A 20,831-nucleotide genomic window follows, 5' to 3' on the forward strand; every position below is an offset into this window, starting at 1 on the left:
GGTCGTATTAAGGAAGTCTGATACATTTGTTTCAGACTCCATAACTCTACCAAAATGTCAAAGAGTACCGTTACCGTTTGACTTTCACTGTCCTCCTTCTCTCTTAGGCCTTGTTTCTTATATGCTGCTGCTTCTTCTTCCTGTCGTTTCCTTCTGGCTTCTTCTTCTTCTTGATGTTGCTGTTGAAGGAGAAGAGCTTGTTCTGTTTCTTTCTGCTGTTGTAAAAATTTCTCCAATTCTTCTTTCTGTCTCTATTTAAAATCATCGACGTGTGGTAAAGAAGGAGAAGGACGCGAAGGAGCTGGTACCGGAACAAATTCTTGCGAAGAAGAGAGAAAATCCACTAAATCCCAATTAAAATAGGTCTCTTCTGGAAGTAGTAGTGTATTGACTTAGGTAGCCGCTGCTATAGCATCGCTTCTCCCCAGTCATCATGGACAATTATCCGGATCCCCGATACGAGCGTTTTGAAAAGAAGAATTTATGAGGAGAGACAAGGCTGTTTGAAGCGAGTTCTCATCTACGATCCATAAGTCAGAAGTTTGAGGAAGAGAAGACCTTTGCGTTGCCCTCTCTGTTAACGGAATGATTTTAACCTAAGCCCAAAGACACTTTTCAGGGCCATTCATATGCTTCGATAAGATTTGCTTTGTTATATAAATCTAATTTTTTTTTTAGTCGGTTGTATATTCGGTTGTGTTTGTGTTTGTGTGTTGTATGTTCTATGTGTTATATATGTCTATGTCACGCCAAAACGTTCTAGTTTTTTTTTTACCTGCTCTTTGGTCCCGATTGAGGTCAGCCCCTTGCTACATTGCTACCAATCTTCAGTACTGTGACGTCAACTTACCTGTTACTCTCCTATTGTCTCTATACAAAAACCCCACTTTTCCTTGTCCTTATACAGTCCCAATATTACCCATGTTAAATTCCCATTGTCCGTAGAGTGTCCAAGGGTTATCTGAAAAATCTTGTCCGTAGAGTGTCCCGTGTGTGTCTGTAATGTATTTTCCTATTGTCCGTAGGGTATCCCCCTTCACTAATCACAACAGCACTATACCAGCTACAGGATGCGTCATCGCATTCCATTTTGGATGTACGTCGGGACTCGAACTCTAATTTCTTTACAACATTATATTATTAGGACTTTTAATTTTTAATTCTTAGATTATTCTTGGATTATATTTGGATTTGATTTTCATAACCCTAAGTTGCATTTTTTTTTTACTATGTTTTTTTCCCCCCAGGGAAACAAATTATTTGTTACATTTTACAAAGCTTGTTGTCATTACTTTTTTCTAGTTACTGTTTATTAGAGCCTAAACACGTAACATAAGACAAGAACGAGACAGTGCAAACCTAGAGTCCTCCCGGTTTCACCGGTAGGGGAATAATAACGTAAGTATCGATAATACGTTACGAAATTATCATGCGAAGTATTGAGTAAAGCTGAAATTATTTAATTTTTTTGAAATATAAATATTTACACTTATGGTTTGTTTCTAATTTACCTTTGCACTGGATATTTTTCCTGGTTTGTTTATAATTTACCTTTGCACTATCCAATATTAATGGTGTTTTTAAAAATTATTGTTGTTGTTGTAGGGTTTAACGCCATTTTTCAGCACACGATAGGCTATAAATGGCGGCCAGTATTAATGGTGGAGGAAGAACCCGGAAAACCCCCAGAAAGAACCACCGACCCACGAGAAGCTACTGGCAAGCTTTCTCACATACCCACATTGGCTGAATCGGAGACTCGAACCCACGCAGACAGAGGTGAGATGGCAGTAGTCCGTAACGGAGAGCGCTTTAGACCACTCGGCCAGTCGGGGCAGATCTTCACTTTAGCTCAACTATACAATTAAGAATTATTGTATAGTTGAGCTAAACTGAAGATCTAAATTGTACTCATATTTTCTGTCCATTAAAAACGTAAGTGTCAATCAATAGTTTTAATTGGAATCGCTTACCTATAGGTAGGCTTTAGTACATAGAGCATAACACAATTTTACCGGCTTGTCCTCTTTGTACTTGATATTTTTTATATACTGAGAATTGAAAGATTGCGCTATGACACCTTTCAGCATGCAAAGTTGGCCGGCTATCATCACGTGTTCCGTTGTTTAGTATATCTTTGTCACGTATGTATCGGTAACGTACGTATTATTAAGCATTATTTATGCTAAACTTTGTCAAAATATTACTTGATAGATTTATAAAGATTTTATTTTCAGACATATTTGAAACATGATTACATTTTCGAAGGGTTTATTTAATCCTTTGATTTTGATTTCATATTATTTGGATCAAGTAACGTAAGCATCCCATATTTTATAGCCAATGAACATCACAACAAATGGCACGTAAAAACTGATATGCATCAACAATAACCATTATATATATATATATATATATATATATATATATATATATATATATATATATATATATATATATATATATATATAATAAAATGTACAAGTGAATTTTGAAGTCTTTTATACTCCCCCAAACCCTCATTTTACACCAAAAAATGCCGTGCATAAAAAAGGGTTACGTATGTATCATGACTATAGCGACATACATTCTGAAGTCTCGTGAATGAATGTTCATGGTATAATTATTCAAAATTTGCCTTTAGATTTCTCAAAGAGTATACACGATTGATTTATAGACTTTTAAATACAATCTTCAGGTTTTTCCCCTCATCTTTATCTGACAGGATTGGCTCCTAATTACACTAGCGACAGTAACGTAGGTATTGATATACACCATTTAGGTTGCGATACTTTCAGATCCAAGCTTTATTTATTGTTTACATGGAATGTTTTGGAATGATAGACGTATATTGATATAGCAAAAAGGTATGCATTAAGGAAAGAAATGTATATAATGAGTTAACGTGTCAGTGACATTGATTTGTTACTCATTAGTGAATTTGGGCCTTAAATGAAAATTAGGAGTATTTGTCAGTGAATAGAGGCTTAGGGGATCCTGACTGTAACAATATAACACAAGGGAAGACACGAGTCCCCACCCTTAGATAGTTCCAACCCTCCTAGTTTATCCTAATTTTGTTTACTAATTTCCAACATACGCCAGCCGCAATCAAGAATAGTTCAATTTTCAAAACAGCTCCAAACACTTCGTTGAGTTAGTGAGATACAGGAGAAAATTTAACAATTGCTCTCCAATATTGGCGAACATACAAGTACGGTGACCGAAGATGTCATTAGCATTCGGTTAGTCTTGGATTTCACCATTGAACAAAAGGTACATATTTTCTGTGGAATAAATGTTGTTTGGATCGTAATTTTGACCCATCTTCCATTTTCGTGTTTCCGGGCTATCATCAGTGTACAGTGGAACGTATTTCCGCCGTGTACGTCACATGAAACAATTGTACCAGGCACAATATTATCAGGCACATATACATATCCACCGTGTACAGATTTATCTCAGACAATGTTAGCTATGCAGATGGCAAATCTAGCGATTGTCTCGATTCCAGTTACATGGTTGCAACATGGAACAAATTCACAAGAGTTTCTGATCATGTGGCTTGACGAAGGCTAAGTTCAAGAGCAATGTTTTTTTGGTGTTAGCTTGATATTATTAAAAACCCCAGTATGAAATTGGAGAAAAAATTCCAAAAGCATGATATAAGTAGCTTGATATTATTTTTAACCACATATACCACCCATTCCCATGTTTTACAGGATGAAATTGAAAAACAATAATCCCAAAACCAAGATGCCAGGTTTGTTATATCCAATTACGTCTATAGCCCAGGAAGTACGACGTCAATATTGAAGAAGCTGTCTTGGAAACCATTATACTAAAGAAGATGGAAAATAGAATAATGATTTTACACAAAGGCTTAAAAACCAAAGCAATTTAATGAAGCCAAAAAGAACCAGTATAATGCAGGGTGACTATATTTAAACCCTTGGTACCTCACATAATACTTTACATGAATTTTTATGAAGCTAAGACCATTCATGTTACACCTACTAGATCCCAATGACCTTAGGGTCAAGGTCACAAACATTAACTTTCGTTAAGGATTGGGTTCAGTTTGTTTCATATGTTTATAATTCTAGACCGATGTGATGAATTGTGTTTATACTTGCGATGAATTACCATGAAACTAACGAAAGTAATTTTGAGAAATGTGCGTTCACACCTTTGACCTTTGATATTTGTGTTAGGGTTTTGAATAAAGGGCTTCAGTTTCTTCTATTCCCTAAGGACCTTGATTAATTCTTTCACACTTGAAATTAATCAGTATTAAATTGTACAATTCATTTTGTAACGCATTCCCTCAGACTTTTGACCATGAATTCGGTGTCAGACGCATTAAAGTAATGCATCGATCACGGGCTTGACATGCAAAATCTTTCCTTGGTGTTATTATTGAACCATTCTCTGACTAAACAAGGTAATTGTACACTAAGGTGTGATTGGAGGGGTTATTTTGTACACGACCTTTATATTAAAACCCGCTATAGAGAAGTGGCCGCAATATCAGGTTTAAAATAAATCATATCTATATTGCTCCGCAAACGGACACAATCGAGTCTTGCTGTAAAATAAACTTTTCCTGTTATAAAATATTTTCTTTCATTTTCATAAAGATGTATCACACCAAAACTACTAACCAAGAGTCATTACTACACAAATAATATATGCAGTCGCCACCCCAATAATATAATTAAAAATTTCCAGCGCTTGAAAAATACTGCTACATAAATTCAGAGTTTCAAGGTCGTGTCATGAGGCACGTTTTAAAATTATTAATACTTTTTTATATTTATTTATGTAAATACAGCTGTATTATAGTTTCTTATTTATGTGTTTGTGTCTTCTTGTATAGCGTGAGTCTAAAGTTCCGAGTTAATTTTATGTTGTAGTTGGTGAGATAACTTTAGTTGAAGACTTTTAATATTGCTGTACATTTTGTTTTGTATTTTAAAAGAGCAAGCAAACGACGAAGTTGCAAAGGATTTATATTAGAAACGATTGACACGCCCGGGCTTATTTCCGTTTTACTTGCAACTGGCATGCTAAGCGAGTATGAAGCTGTTGATTTATTCTTCAGTTTCCGGATGTACGTATTTCCTGTCTACTTACAATTAATTCGAATAAAATGTCAGTCATATATAGACGTCTGTCTCATGCAGACAAGTCGTACAATGGATATGAATAATTCCTGGCTTGAAAATAAGGCAGATGCCTCAGTATTGAGTTTTGATTGACAGCAATGGATATAACATCTGGATTTCCGATAACGCTAGGTAAGTTTGTCGCTTAGGGTCATGATCAAAATTTACAAATATACATGTATTTGTGTCTCTGTATTTAATCGGTTTTAGAGTGTAAGACCTTATCAATTAATTTGATTACCTAATTACTCTGCATGGATATGATATGCCATCAGGGGAAAATGCGTAGCATAGATTGCGATGGTTTGGTTTAGCGCAATAGGTGGCGCTTTACAGTTTCGTATTTTATAACTTAGATAATTAAATTATTTAAGTTTTACAAAACTTGCTGCTTCTTTTTATTACTTAGTTTAAGACCATAGAGCCGTAACATAAATTCCGGGCTCGTCCTGGATACGAATTTTTGAAAATGAAAATTGCTTTTGAAATTTAAATTCACTTTTGGTTCGAAAATAACCTTCCCGGAGATGAGAATTTGAAACTTTGATCGCTCCACCTACTGAGTCAGCTGACAAGACGACCTGTTAACCTCCGACAAACATTCAGTATATGGCAAAGAAATACATTTCAATTTCAGTGAGCTATTTATGAAAAATGATTGTCATTATTTTAAAAAATTTAAATTACAAAGTTGCATAAATTACACTGCATTAGACAATCTTTAAATTTATATTTCAAGTTCGTATAGTAATAACCTACTTGCTTTAGTTTAGTAAATCATGAAAATCAATTTTCAAGCGGTTTGAGTACATACTGATGTAAAATGAAATTCACTCTGGAAAATGTTAATGTATTTAGTCTTCTGTCTTATCGTTTATAGTTATGCTGCCTTTGAGGTAAATGAATTAAAATGTATAACAAAATCGTAAACAATTACAATTGCGAAGTATACTGTTGTGCATATAAAAGTTCTACATTGTTGGTGAGATGGAAATTTGATTAGTGACATTTAGTTGAAGTAAGCATGTAAAATACACCATTAATATATCAGACGACAAATATCTGCCCACAAAAATGTCAAAAATATATTACAGTCAAGACAAACTGCATGCCGGGAAGATCTTTCAGAGGGCATTGAAAAATCAACGCCAACGATGCAATTTGTAGTATAGGAGATGCTGCTGGCAAAGTTGAATTGCCAACAGTAACATTGTGGGTGCCTTTACTGACCACGGAATACAATTTGTTGTTGTTTATGCAGTTGGGAACCGCATCAACGCTATCGTTTCTCACGCATATCACAGAAACGCATCCAATAAGTAATATTCTGAGACAATATATATATATATATATATATATATATATATATATATATATATATATATATATATATATATATATATATATATATATATATATATATATATATAATAATAATAATAATAATAATAATAATTACCGGATATGACCTTATCGCTCCAAACTATGTATTCTTAGCATTTCAAATTACAAATTAAGGTAATAATCAAGAACACAGTAAGATGGTATTGACATTTCAGGAGCAATTATAGTTTCTCTGCGGTTACACGGTTATCAGAAACGATCCGAAGAAATTTTGCTTAACTTCACAGTCGCACGTGTATATCAGAATCTGTGGTCGTACACACAGCGGCTCTTTATCAAGAAAATTAAGAGTATCCGTCAATGAATAGTGGGCTGGATTTCACCATTGATCGAAAGGAAAGATCCGAACAACTTATATTCCCCACTTCAGCACTAAATACAAGCCGACGATAGGAAGTAAAAAAATGGATAACTTTATTGTGCCATTGTAATATAAGCACAGTATCGTAAATAAAGATAATTATCCAAATGGTAAAATATATTCAATGTTTTACAGTGGTTGAGAAATAAAACAATTCGTCACTGCACAAAGGGGGGGGGGGGTGGTGAGATGTGAGCAGAGGTTATATTCTTGTGGCAAGGGAATCTAATAGCAACCTCTCCATAAGTTACTTAATTAAGAGCCTGAGATGTAATGTGGTGAGAAAAGACACTTTTAAAGACACTGACTTTCTCCCACAAGCCTTTGAAACTCTATGTGTGTGTGTGTGTGTGTGTGTGTGTTTATGTATATATATATATATATATATATATATATATATATATATATATATATATATATATATATATATATAAGTCAATAATGCCTGTACATTGCCAGCTCTTTTGAGCAGCTACCTGTGTTTTCAAAACATTTTGGATAGACATATAGATAGATAGACAGATATATAGATAGATATATAGATAGAAAGACAGATAGATAGATAGATAGACAGATAGATATACATATAGACAGATAGATATATAGATAGACAGAAAGACAGAAAGACAGATAGATAGATAGATAAATTATGCTGTATCTAAATATGTGGGTTTCAACATATCTCTATGTTTATCCATAAGACATGACAAAATGCCATAAAACTGACATTCGTAATCAAAAAGGAAAGAGCAGGCTTACTGAATATATTTACTGCTATGTTTGTTATTTATCTAATGCATTAAAGTGTGACATCGTTCAATAAAAAATACTTCATCATTAAAGTATGACCATAAATAACTTAACTGGGTCAAAATGTTAACAGTTTTGGTGGAATTATGGATGTATCTCTTGATGATGGTGGTGTTTGAGAAATGTTTGTTTGGAATGCGGTACATTAGAAAATAACTGAAACTGCAATTACAATGATATCATATGGATGAGTTCATCTTGTAGGTCTCGATAAAGAGGAACTGCCTCTAATGCCAAACTATATGCATGCATTACAAATGGATGTTTGGAAATGCAGTTAAAAAGTACAAATTATATGCACCTTCCACATTTGTGGTGTGGAATAAGATACACAATTACAGCTATATTCCAGGATCTCTCAAAAGCCTTGTTCTGTAGAGTTTTAATAGAATTGAATGGTGTCACTTGAGATCATTAATGCCGTTACATCGCCGTTACATTGCCAGCTCTCTTGAGCAGCTACCCGTATTTTCAAAACATTTTGGATATAAATATAAAGGTGAATAAAAACAACTGGGAAACCAGAACATTCGATGCAGATCAGAAGTGCTTGTTTAATTAACAATACTGGTAAAGGGAGTTAACATTTTATGTTCAGCATTATATATATATATATATATATATATATATATATATATATATATATATATATATATATATATATATATATATATATATATATATATATATATATATCAATGATGAAAAACTCAACAGAAGTATAGTACATATGAAATTATTGTGTAAAGAGTAGTGATACCTATTGATAAATATTAAAGAAGGAAGCATTCAAAGCCGCAACATGGATAGGAATTTGTAAACTGTTTTGATATACCTGCACATGAAAAGTAGTATGCGTCCAATCGAAAATGTTTCACAACATCATGTGTCTCACTTGCCATGTTCTGTGGGAATAGTAGGCATTGCCTAAGTGGTTAGGGTACCGCCAAACATATGGTTCCAATGCTTTGCTGGTGGAAGTCAATAATGGTCGTATGATCCATAAATATTCCTTGATAGAAACAGCATTATGTAATAATTCTATTAAGATTTAATGTTGCACATAAACCTACATACGGTGCAATAATCCTAGACCTACTAACATTTACGTTATCTCGCCGGGCTCGATGATGTATTGTGTTGGCAAGACAGTAAATGTTTTTTCCTATGCTGTCACATAGGGTCAGTGTTCCAAATTGGGTATCATTATGTCCGTTATCGGGTGCATAATAGTTTTCACAGTTTTGAAGGACCAAGGCGAAACTCTTGTGAAATTACGGTATGGTATAATATAAGAAATTATGCAGGGAACATAACATAACTGAATACTTGTATAGTGTTTCTTGTTAATATTTCTCAAACTCAAACGACATTCTCCACTGGGATTCACTATATGAGCAATTACATTTGTATCAATGGGGGAGAATATTAGCTGTAATGCCATTCACTGACAAAAATAAATTCATACACTGGGCATAAGTGTACAATGACTTCAGTTTGTACAACATTGGACACAAACTGATCTGTGTAATGTTGACGTTTGCGACAAGTTTCTTGAAGTGTCTTTGCAAGTGAACTTTCTTCCACCTTTGACATATATTTATTGTTCGTTATAAATGAAATTATAGTTTCTTCTGCTCATTTATGCATTCTGATTTGACTGAGAGATTCATGAGCAAATATCACATGTAATCAAACCTTCAGTATAAGTCATATTTCAAGTACAAATAATAAATATGAGACATATAAGTAGTATAGGTGAATGGGAGTTCTGGACCACTTTTTCTTGAAGGAGATTTTGATGAAGAAAATGTGGATTCTGTATGGTAAAATGGGTTTTATAGACCATACGTAGGAGGACCCTTTTAGATGCATGGGAGGTTCTGTGTATGACCGGATGTGGTAATCCCACTGTATTCCCATGGGGTTTCTTGACCACTGGGTGGTGGTTGTGAGTGAACATAAACGATGAGGTGATGCATGTTTACATCACAAGAACTGACCACAGCCTGATGTTTGTATATCCGAACTCCAACGTTTAAACGCCATCGGAGCAGTATCGTTTGTCGGCGAATGTGCATAAGACCTTTTTGTTTGACCAACAACGTGGAAATCCTGTGTCGGTCTGAATTGAAAGTTCTCATCGTTTAATAGTAAAGACCACCAGCCAGAGCCTCCATGTAATGATCGATCGTGGCAATTTTACTGAAGACAGCCTTTTCCTTCACCGCGACCCTGTCCATCTTGATACAGTACATTTTGGACTGCAGACCGATAAACTCCGCAATGGTGGCACCGTTACACTCATCTTTGAACTTTTCTAAGACCTTTTGTATTGTCTGCGCAGTAAAATGGACCAAGTCTTGGATAATCTCTGAGATCGAAAAATTCTTTGCGGTCAAACATATCCTAATAAAGATCCTCCGTCTGAGTCTCGTAGACGAGCAAATCAGTGTGGGCCATGACATAAGAGCGCGATCACCATACAGCGACTTCATGAAGTCATAATGAAAATTCAACTTAAGCATTTTGGCAAGATTGAGTCTGGCTGCTCCAACATACACAGGCTTGTCGAGTTTCAGATGTTTTTTTCTTTCTTGCTGGATTCGACGGCTACCAGGTGTTTATCAAACATTTTCATGTGGACGAAAGGATCTGATGAACTGAGATGTCGCGTCGACGAACATCGTTGACGATTTAAATTTTTTCTGTTTTCGAATGTTTTCCATTGTCTTGCAGAAGATACTGATCTCCATGAGTTTAAAGAAATCCTTTCGGAAGTCCGCGGTGGCCAGCTTGCGCTGCTGCGTGTTAAAGTCAAGGTAACGTTTCATCAACGGCGTCTGATTAAATTCAGAGCGAGATGAACTTTGTCTAACACCAGTCCGCGTTTCAGAGCCTGATCGAACATCCGATGATGTAAGATGTACTTGGTCCTGTTCATGAGATTAGGCACAAACATTTTTACTTTTGAGTGTCCCAGACGAACTCGTCCTTTTGCGCTAAATGGAGACAGTATCTCATTGTTGACCAGAAGTTTTTTCAGCGCAGAATGGATAATCGTTGTAGAGCTCGTGCAAGTGCTCATGATAAATTAGATTGACTTCGACGAAATAACCCACGTTGTCGACGTAAGCGACCGATCTCTCTGCGGTGATCCAATCAAAATCGTCAACAGGAAGTGACTGAGACATGGCCCAACCGTACAGATAAACGATGTACACGGGTGCCTTAGTTAGATCGTGTTGTTGTTACCAACTGCGTGTTTTTCACTAACTACGGATATTCCACCTCGTACCATATGTTCTGTAAACCGTGACCAACCAGCAATATGCTCGTAACGGTAAATCCCTTTTGCTTGAGCAAACGTTTTTTCCGGATCGGCCTCGCCGAGATAAACCAAGAGTAGACAGTGTGTTTTTGCCATATCATCCAGAGGCGCTGACATAAACTGAAAATGTATATGAATCTGAGGAGGCCAACCAAGGACATGTACTTTTCAAAATTATTGGAGATCCATCTGATTTTTGGTTCCGACGAATTTTAAGAGTTATCTGACCTGCGTATGGTTTAACGCCACGACAATAAAGTACCCATCGTATCCGTGCAGATTATGAGCGATCATTGGAATGAAATCTGGATCTTTGAAATGGAGGGTACATTGGTCAGGAGCGGCGCCTCGATAACGCCCATGGACGTGACAGTGGTCTCTGATTTTCTTATTGTGCGGTTTGAAATAATCTTCGCAGATGTGACAACCAACCGCCGATCTGTGCTGACGTTTTTGTTCTGGTGTCAGTGAAACAAATCATCGGTGCTTAATTTTCTCGGATGTAGATGATGAGATGGTATTCCGCTACAAGCTGCTCAGAGAATCACACGACGAAATCTGGACCGCGACGATAGCTATACGGTGGTAACAAACGTTCATCGGCAACACAGCAGGTTTTGTATACGATAGCGTACGGCACATGTTGCTGATCCATCTTCATGAAAGATCGATCGGGATAAGGATACTTCCCCACCACTTCTTCCAGTATCGCCTCCGACTCAAACACGATATGAAACGTCTGCGCGTATTTTCTGCTTAAAATTTCAAAACTGTAAAGTAGTTTCGGGCATCTGAACAGCTTGTATTTCCTGGCAGTACCCCAAAATCATGTGCTCGTCTAGAAACACTGCAAATACTTGAAGCAGAAATGTGCCTTGTTATCGTGTTAGGATTGCTGAGAGCGGCACAGACGACTGTGTTGATTGACCGATCTTGAAATCAGCGGCGACTACGCTGTGTATTTTCTCCCTTTCGTTTTTGTTATCTTTTAATTCAGAGACGTTTATCGACATATCGTTTTTCGCTTCCAGTTTTGGCACATCTTTAACATCATCGGAAAACCTGATATTGTCTGTTTTAATGCAGTTGAGATTCGGCCTGTAGTTGGAAACTCGATCCACGTGATCCTCTGCTTTGTGTAACGCGGAGAGAACCGCCCAGACCAAGCAGCGATCGTAGATGGTTTTAACGTTCATGCAAGAGTTGGTCGCTGAAAACGTCTTTGGGGAGTTACATGCGTTGACCTACACGCATCGGGGTGGACTTCGATGTTTGAAAGGAGATTAAGTTCAGTTTGGAGAATATCAATGCCGATCAACTCTGCTGATAATCCTCGACGCGGCTTCGGATAAATGACCAGATGATTCAGATGATCGCGTTGAAATCGTCACTGCACAAACGATGACTGATTTCGATCTGAGCCAGGTATCGGTGTGTTTTTTTCCTGTTCTTTCCGCGTGAAATGAACGTTTAAGGTCACACTAAGTTTAATAGCCGTGTGTGGTTGAAGTTCTCGATCGACGGTAGGTTTCAATAGTCGATGTAGCAGTTGTTTATCGACACCGAGCACGAGAACGTGTGGATTATTGTTAACAAAGCTTTCGTCGGTACCTTGGTACGCCTTTTCGGTTTGTTGTTGTGTCAATGATCTGTTCTGTTGAAGGTCGTTCAGCGGAAGTTTTTTCATTTTAGCTAATTTCCTCCGACTAACGATCAAAGTTCGAGCAATGCCTCCCTCATTTTGGGATACTCTATGGTTTTCCTCGTGAGTGCCTTGTAATCGTCGAATAGTTGTTTAGCATATTTCTGTGGCGTGATGATCTTTCGGTCGATCACAAGATCACCTCCAAGGAACGTCATCAACAGTTAACGTATCTGCGCGATGATGTCGTCCAACGCAGCTTTCGACCTGGGGTAACCTGCTTGTCGCAAGGTTATCCCGAGGTAAATCTCTCCAAAACGACTGATCAGTTCATATCGTAGAATGAAATTTTTCCTGGGTTGAGTATAACATTCGATCTGTTTCCTTCTCTCCATCATTGTAGCAGTGGTTCAGATAAATTTATTTATCGTGCATTATATATGCTTTTAAAATATAATTGCTTGTCATTTTTCTATGTCTTTAATTGTTTGTATTTTTCGAATTAGAGATAGAATTTTTATCTTAATAATAATATAGCATAAGGAAAATACATCACGAGGAAATAACAGATGTCACTGGTTGTTTAGAGCACAACAAAGAGATGCAATAGAACCTGCATTGGTGAATACTGTGCACATGACAACGCGATCATCAAGAAACGAAGGTCCGGACCTCAGCCATGCCAAAGATTTGGAGTAATCGCGGACGTTTACAAGTGTGTCAGAACTGAGGCAGCCGAAACATCAGGGCGACCAAATATTATTACGATAAAATAAGAAAAAGCAGCAAAGTCAAGAAAACCACATCGATCATCGACGAGTACACAGCATAGATTAAAGAACTCGCGATCAGGAAACAACAGCAATTACAGGTTTAGCGGCATTTGCGTCAGCGACATCCAAAGACACAAAGAAATGACAAGAGCCGTGTTCCTGGTGGTTTCGAGATCATTTAGACAACAAATTCTTTTAACTAGCCGTGATTCCTACATCAATAATGACGCTCCGTGTATGAGTTTGATTAGTTGTTCTCGATGTATGCAGAAGATGCCGTGTTTCACGAGGAGATACCTGTAGTAGCTGATGTTGAGCATGCCATTGTCGTAGAGCTCTTTTTGCTGCGCCGCGGTGAGCAGTACAAGATCTGTTCCTATGCCGAACACTTTGGTAAGCATGAGCGGCACACTGGTGTCAATGCTGAGATTATATGTTTACGGTGGAATCATCGAGTTTTTTGCGATTTTCGAATATGGCATAGATGCGTTACCGCTTGTTGTCGGTCATGTCTCTCTCTCTATGTTAGACCGTGGTTTTTATAGATTTTTTTAAGTCGACGGGGTCGTGGACACGACAGGCCCTCCGTCTTGGCACCAGTGATGAAAAAGATCGGTACGAAATCGAAAATAATCAATTTGGTGGGTTTTATATCTGCAATTTAATAAGCATGAGGGGTTTGAGTGGCATCGTCGTACGCATGAGTCAGCCAAGATCTTCCTAACGTTTTGGCTATCACTTGCATTTGCGATTCATCTCTAGAGCTTTTAAACAAGACCACATAACGAGTATTGACACTGATCATGCGGTGGGCTTTACTTTGTTGAAACAAATGTTGGGTAATGTAAATAACATTAGCACTAATTACGATGATGCCGTATGCGCGTAAACCACAGTTTAATTTCTTCTTCGTCTTTTCCAAACATGTCGTCGAAGATGACCAGATGGCTTTGACGGGGGTCAGACACGATTCCGTCGTCTTCGCCTTGAATGCCTTCCACGAACACGACTTGACTTTATCGCAGGAGACTGTAGCCCGATTGCCACTCTTTGTAACACCACCTGATCTGCTGAGGTGGACAATCGGTCAAATGATGTTTATATTCGATCAAACGTTTGACAAAATCGGTTGTGCCTGAACCGCCCGGTACAGCAATTAACATATTAAAGGGATGGCGAAAACACACGGTCTCCCAACTGGCACGAGTTTTCGTCGATGACTTTGAAAGTGGAGGAAGAGACAGCAGAGACAGTAGATGTTGCCATAGTGCAGGGAATGTCAATTTTGAAACGAAGACACGCAAGACAAGAGCTTTATTATTTTTTCCAGGACGCGCTAATTTATTTGTTTGAATTTGAACATAAAAGACAACAATACATAAAAGCCAAAAAGTTAGTTACGTAGATTCGATAAAATAAACATCAAAACGATCAAAGTGGAATATAAATAAGTCACCGTACAATATGTTTGGTAGCAAAAGTGTGGAGTCCAAGGAATAGTTTGTCATGTTCTTAGAGTCTCTACGCCATTTGGTACAGTCACACAGGAGCCCTCTCGGAATGGTCTTTCGGGAATGTCCATATCGATGACAGTTTGGTAGTCACAATGAACTATGTCTTGGACGTTTTCCTATTTTTTATATGCTGACCAATATTGATGTGCCCCTAAGGTAAAGGGAAGTGATTGGGAAGCATCACCTACTTGTGGAACACTATTTGATACAGGTTTTCCAAAGGTCGACTGACAATTTGGTGTGTGACTAAACGTATAATCTTTTGAGGCTCGTAGGTGGTCATCTTAAAATGTTGATCCTCTCCAGACTCCATTGCTTCTTAAATACCCCAAAGTTCACCACTTGACTGGTGAGATAATTGAGAGTCAATCCTTTCTCTTTACACATTGTGTGCACACCTCCTTCTTGGTCCCGGTATTCGTAGCCGTAATCTTTGGGACCGTAGCTAGCAAAACTTAGAATTTTGTCGACGGGATGCTTGTCCGTCCAAGCTCCTAAATTGTCTCCCTCAATGTCAGGGTGCCGTTGACCCAGGCGATCGATGTAGATGCAACTGTTTCTGTCAAAATACAACACGATCTCCTAAGAGTTATAGGCTTAGTACAATTTTAGGCGAGCATGGGCTGCCAGGTAGGCTGCAATGATGACATTTCCAAATTCGTTGGCTTCTACTAAATCCAGTTCTTCGTTGTAATTGATTAAGATCAAGACTTCACGAATGATGTCCACGTGTTTCATGGTTTTAGTTTTGCCGTGAATCATCTGGAACTAGCGGGAAGGACTGGACAAATAATCTGTCTTGGGTAAACACGGTCGGTGTGCCATTTTACCGTACCAACAATTTAACATCAATTTAGCAAACGATCGCCTTCCTTTGCTTTTCTCGATGTGGTATGTGGTCTCCTGCTCCAATTCTTTCATGTTGAATTTATTTTGATCCCTCCGTGTTCCATGAACAGTTTTCGAAGTTGTCCACAGCAACGCCGTAAAATGTCCACGTCGTAACGACAATAACATTTCTTCCTGAAAGTCGAAGGGGTCTGAGGCGTGAGTGTGGTACCTTGCGTAGAAAGCTTCTCGTTGTTCGGTGCACATGTTATCAGAGTCGTAGTAGTGATTATGAGGCAAATGGGGTAGAACGGCGTGTTGATTGGTATAGCCTTTGGCCTGTTACGTATATCTGATTTAATTCGTATTTATTTTAATTTAATTGTTAGTCAGTTTTAAATTGTTATTCTATTATATGCTGTTATAATGTAAATTCATTCACTGGAGATGATATTTTTCTAGATAATCATTTGACCTGAATCAGTCTTTCGCAAGCACTAGGTATTGATCTAAATCCCGACCTTGTTCAAAAATTGTAGTAATCGTAGTAAACAAATTCTATTTTATTTTAAAATGATTTCGTCAGGGCCATTTTTGGTGTACGTGACATAAACACGATCACGTGACCCCCCTTTCGTTTTCGCAATTCCAGTTTTTCCATTACTGCGCATTTGTTAGTTTTAATAGAGATGCGTAGAGAGAGAGAGAGAGAGAGAGAGAGAGAGAGAGAGAGAGATTTCTCAGTTTTGGTCTTTTACACGGATGTCAACTTATTTTGTTGTAGCCAGATTTTGAGTTATATATTTCATCAGATCAATTGGATTTCAAAAGGATTAATTCTTTTTTCTCTGGAAATATTTTGAGGAGTGCTCACACAGAAATTTTGGAAAGACATTGCTTACAAATTTGATTTGGATTTCTAACACCGGAGTGCCATTATTTGTATTTCTACAAGGAACTGTAAATAAGCACAGTATTGACTACAGCATATGTCATCGTCATCCATCTTGGATTTTCTATCAGGATTCGAACTTGAAATTATTAGAACATTTATTACTAGGACTTTTGCATTTTAATTCCTGGATTATTCTTGGATTATTTTTGGATTTGATTCTTGAGAATAAAAGTTCTTTTCCTTTTTCATTTTTTCAGAATTTTTCCAGAAAAAAATTATTTGTTAAATTTTAAAAAGCTTATTGTTTTCACTTTTCTGTGTTACTGTTTCCTCGAGCCTAAATACGTAACATATAAATTGTGGGCTCGTCTGGAATTGTTTTGTATTCCGGCTAAAATATTTCGGAAGGCATTGTTTTTTGAGATTTGAATTTTCCTAGTTTTGAAATCTTTAGTGAGATCGACAAGCATTTTCTAAAATGGCATCAAAAGTGGATATCTTTCTTTCAAATCCTACCCAGGAACAATTAGATCTTTTCAAAAAAGATGAATTGATTCAACTTGCCAGAAAATACGATCTTTCTCAGGTAACGGCTTCCTTAAAGAAACAAGACATAAACAAGATTTTGGTCCATTATTTGATAGAAAAGAATGTTTTTGATAAAAGCGCTTTGGTTTTAGTTAGTAAGTCTGTATCAGACTCTGACATTTAAATGAAGGAATTAAAATTAAAATACAAGAAGGAACTGGAGTTGAGGAGGCTGGAGCTTCAGAAAGAAGAAAACGCTAAAGGAAATGCAATTACAAGAAAAACAAATGCAGTTACAATATGATTAAGAAGAGAGAGAGAGAGAGAGAGAGAGAGAGAGAGAGAGAGAGAGAGAGAGAGAGAAACAAATGCATTTGCAAGCGGAAGAAAGAGAAAGAAAGACAAATGGAATTACAAAAAGAACAACTACATTTACAATCGGAGAGAGAGAAGGAAGAGAGGGAATATCAATGTAAAATGAAAGAAATGGAACTGGCAAATGAAAAACACATTCATACTTCAAATTCAAATTTAAGTTTGGATCTTGCAAAGAACATTAGGTTAGTGCCCCCTTTCAGAGAAGGAAAAGTAGACAACTATTTTAATCATTTTGGAAACGTTGCTGAAAATTTGAAGTGGCTAAGGGAGCATTGGAATCAAGTATTACAAAGTGTACTCACTGGTAAGGCTAGTGATATCTTCAATTCACTGTCAGTTCACCAAAGTGGTAACTATGATGTGGTTAAAGAATGCTTCCTAAGGGGTTATGAGTTAGTCCCTGAATATTATCGGCAAAAATTCGGAAACTGTAGAAAAGAAGCTGGACAAACTCATGTCGAATTTGCTAAAGAAAAAGAACAGTTATTTGAGATATGGTGCTTAGCCAAGAAAGTTGAAAAAGATTTTTAAAGTCTTAACCAACTTCTATTACTTGAAGAGTTCAAAATCTTTGTACATAATTACATAAAGTCTTATCTTGACGAGCATCAGATTGAATCCTTGGAAAATGCTTCTCGTGCTGCTGATGAGTATTCTTTAACTCATAAAGTTCATTTTGTAAATAAGACTTCGACTCAACAGTATTTTGGCAGAAAAAGTATTTCAGCCTAATACAAGCCCTTCTAAAACTCAAACTGGCACAACCCCTAAAAATCAAACTTCGGAGAAGCTTGATTCAAGATCCTTGTCTCTTCCTACATGTACTTATTGCAAGAAAAAAAGGACACGTTATTTTTGATTGCTACAAATTGAAAAATAGGAATCAGAATCAAGACAGACCTATTCCAAATGCTCTTCTAAGAGGTTGAAAGCAATACATTTGTTTTGTGTAATAAACCGCAGTCTGATTTGATTATGGAGAATTATGAAATATTCATATCGAAGGGTTCTATATCACTCGTGGGTGATTCGGCCGATCCTATCCCTATTAAAAGTTTAAGGGACACAGGAGCTTCTCAGAGTCTTTTATTGTCAGGTACTTCGCCTTTTTCTGAGAAGTCTTCTTCTAATGAGAGTGTTCTTATTCAGAGAGTAGAGTACGCCTTTGTTGATGTCCCTCTCCATTGTGTAAATTTGTTATCAGACTTAGTTTCAGGACCCGTGACAGTCGGAATGGTCTCTGTTTTACCCGTTGAGGGCATTCATTTATTACTAGCCAACGACCTAGCTGGAGGTAAGGTTGTGGTTAATCCGCTTGTAACTGACAATCCTTGCTTGGATCTGAAAGTCGATCCAGTTGAAAAAGAATTCCCTGATGTATTTACAGCTTGTGCAGCTATCAGAACTATAGCAAATAAAGCTCTTGAGAATGATGTTGATAAGGATAGTATTCCTTAAGCTGGCACATGTATTGGTCTGGCTTTTGATGAGATCACTTTCACTCCTTATTTGGATCAATCGGAATTTATTGATCACAGTGATCCTCTTTTAACGAATCATTCTCTTTATTCTAATCAGGGTGTTAAACGACAATCACTTGTCGTTGAACAAGAAAAAGATCATGAGAACTCCTGTTTGTTTCAGAAGGCCATTAGTGAAACTGAAGCTACTGAAGTTCCTGTCTGTTATTTCATTAAAAATGGAATTCTTATGAGAAAATGGAGACCTCCCCAGGTACCTGCTGGTGAAGAGTGGTCAGTGAACTATCAAATTGTAGTTCCAAAACCTTACAGACAGGAAATACGTAGTCTGGCCCATGAAACTCAATTGGCTGGTCATTTAGGGATCAATAAAACGTATCATAAGATCTTAATTCACTTTTATTGGCAAAAAATCAAAAGAGTTGTCGGTAAATGCTGTAGATCTTGTCATACCTGTCAAATGATAGGAAAACCAAATGAGAAATTTCTCAAGGCTCATCTACAACCTATTCCTGCCTTTGACGAACCATTTAGTAGAATTATGATAGACTGTGTTGGTCCCTTACCTAAGTAAGTCAGGTAACCAATACCTGTTGACCATTATGTGTGGGTCAACAAGGTTTCCAGAGACAATTCCCTTTAGGAATATAAAATGCAAAATAATAGTAAAAGCTTTGATACAGTCTTTTACTCAGTTTGGCCTTTCTAACTCTATCCAATCGATTCAAGGATCAAATTTTATGTCTGAAACTTTCCAGCATATTTATGTTTGAATTCGGCATTCAACAGTTTAAATCAAAAGTGAAGTTACGGTTTGACAGAACTTTAATGGAGAGAACGTTTGAGTTTTGTTGTAATGGAGTTCTGTATCTTTTGCTCATTCTTCAAGTTTTTCTTCAGCTTAGATAGTATTGCCCTTACAAAGTTAAGAAGAAAATGAATGAGTTAAATTATAATATTAGTGCTCCTGGGATCTAAATAAATTATAGGAGTACCATTATGTTAAAAGAGATAGCCAGGTTAAACATGCATTTAATTTAGTTGTCCCTTTCCCACTCAATGAAGATTTAAGTGAAGGAATATCATCAGATTCTAATCTTCGGAATTCAGAAATTATGAAAGATCTGGACCAGAAACTTTCACATTTGCAAGAGCAAGAAAGAAATGAACTTAAACAGTTATTATTTGATTATGAGCACTTATTTCCAGATGTTCCTACAATGAAAAACACAATTTTACATGACGTTGAAATTGTAAATTCCAAACCTGTCAAACAACACCCGTGCAGGATGAACCCTCTCAAAAAGGAATACTTCAAAAAGGAAATTCAATATTTGCTGGAGAATGATTTTATAGAGCCCAGTAAAAGTGACTGGAGTTCACCATGCATACTTGTTCTAAAACCATATAAAACTTTCCGCATGTGTACTGATTATAGGAAGGTGAATAGCGTGACAAAACAGATTAATTCCCATTACCAAGAAGCGATAACTGTACTGATAAGATCGGGAATGCCAAGCATTTCACCTAATTACCTTCTGAAGGGATTTTGGCAGATTCCACCAACGGAAAGAGCAAAGGAAATTTCGGCATTCGTGACTCCAGATGGACTTTACCAATATAAAGTAATGCCTTTTGGGATGAAATAGGGTCGCCAAGTATATTTCAACGCCTCATGAATATGATTACCTCTGGTCTAGACAATTGTGATGCTTACA

General features: G+C 37.0%; 1 protein-coding gene across 1 annotated transcript in view; it reads left to right on the plus strand.

The window, feature by feature from the left end:
* The first annotated feature begins 5,156 nt into the window (after window positions 1-5,156).
* The window catches only part of LOC149781880 (uncharacterized), a 43,366-nt gene continuing 27,691 nt past the window's right edge, over window positions 5,157-20,831 (plus strand). Inside the window, exon 1 of the mRNA XM_089935022.1 lies at window positions 5,157-5,300. The gene's annotated coding sequence lies outside the window, so the exon portion shown is untranslated. The remainder of the gene's footprint in view (window positions 5,301-20,831) is intronic.

The sequence above is a fragment of the Sinohyriopsis cumingii genome, chromosome 15 (assembly GCF_028554795.1).
Source record: "Sinohyriopsis cumingii isolate HCF-2022 chromosome 15, ASM2855479v2, whole genome shotgun sequence".
NCBI lineage: Eukaryota > Metazoa > Mollusca > Bivalvia > Unionida > Unionidae > Sinohyriopsis > Sinohyriopsis cumingii.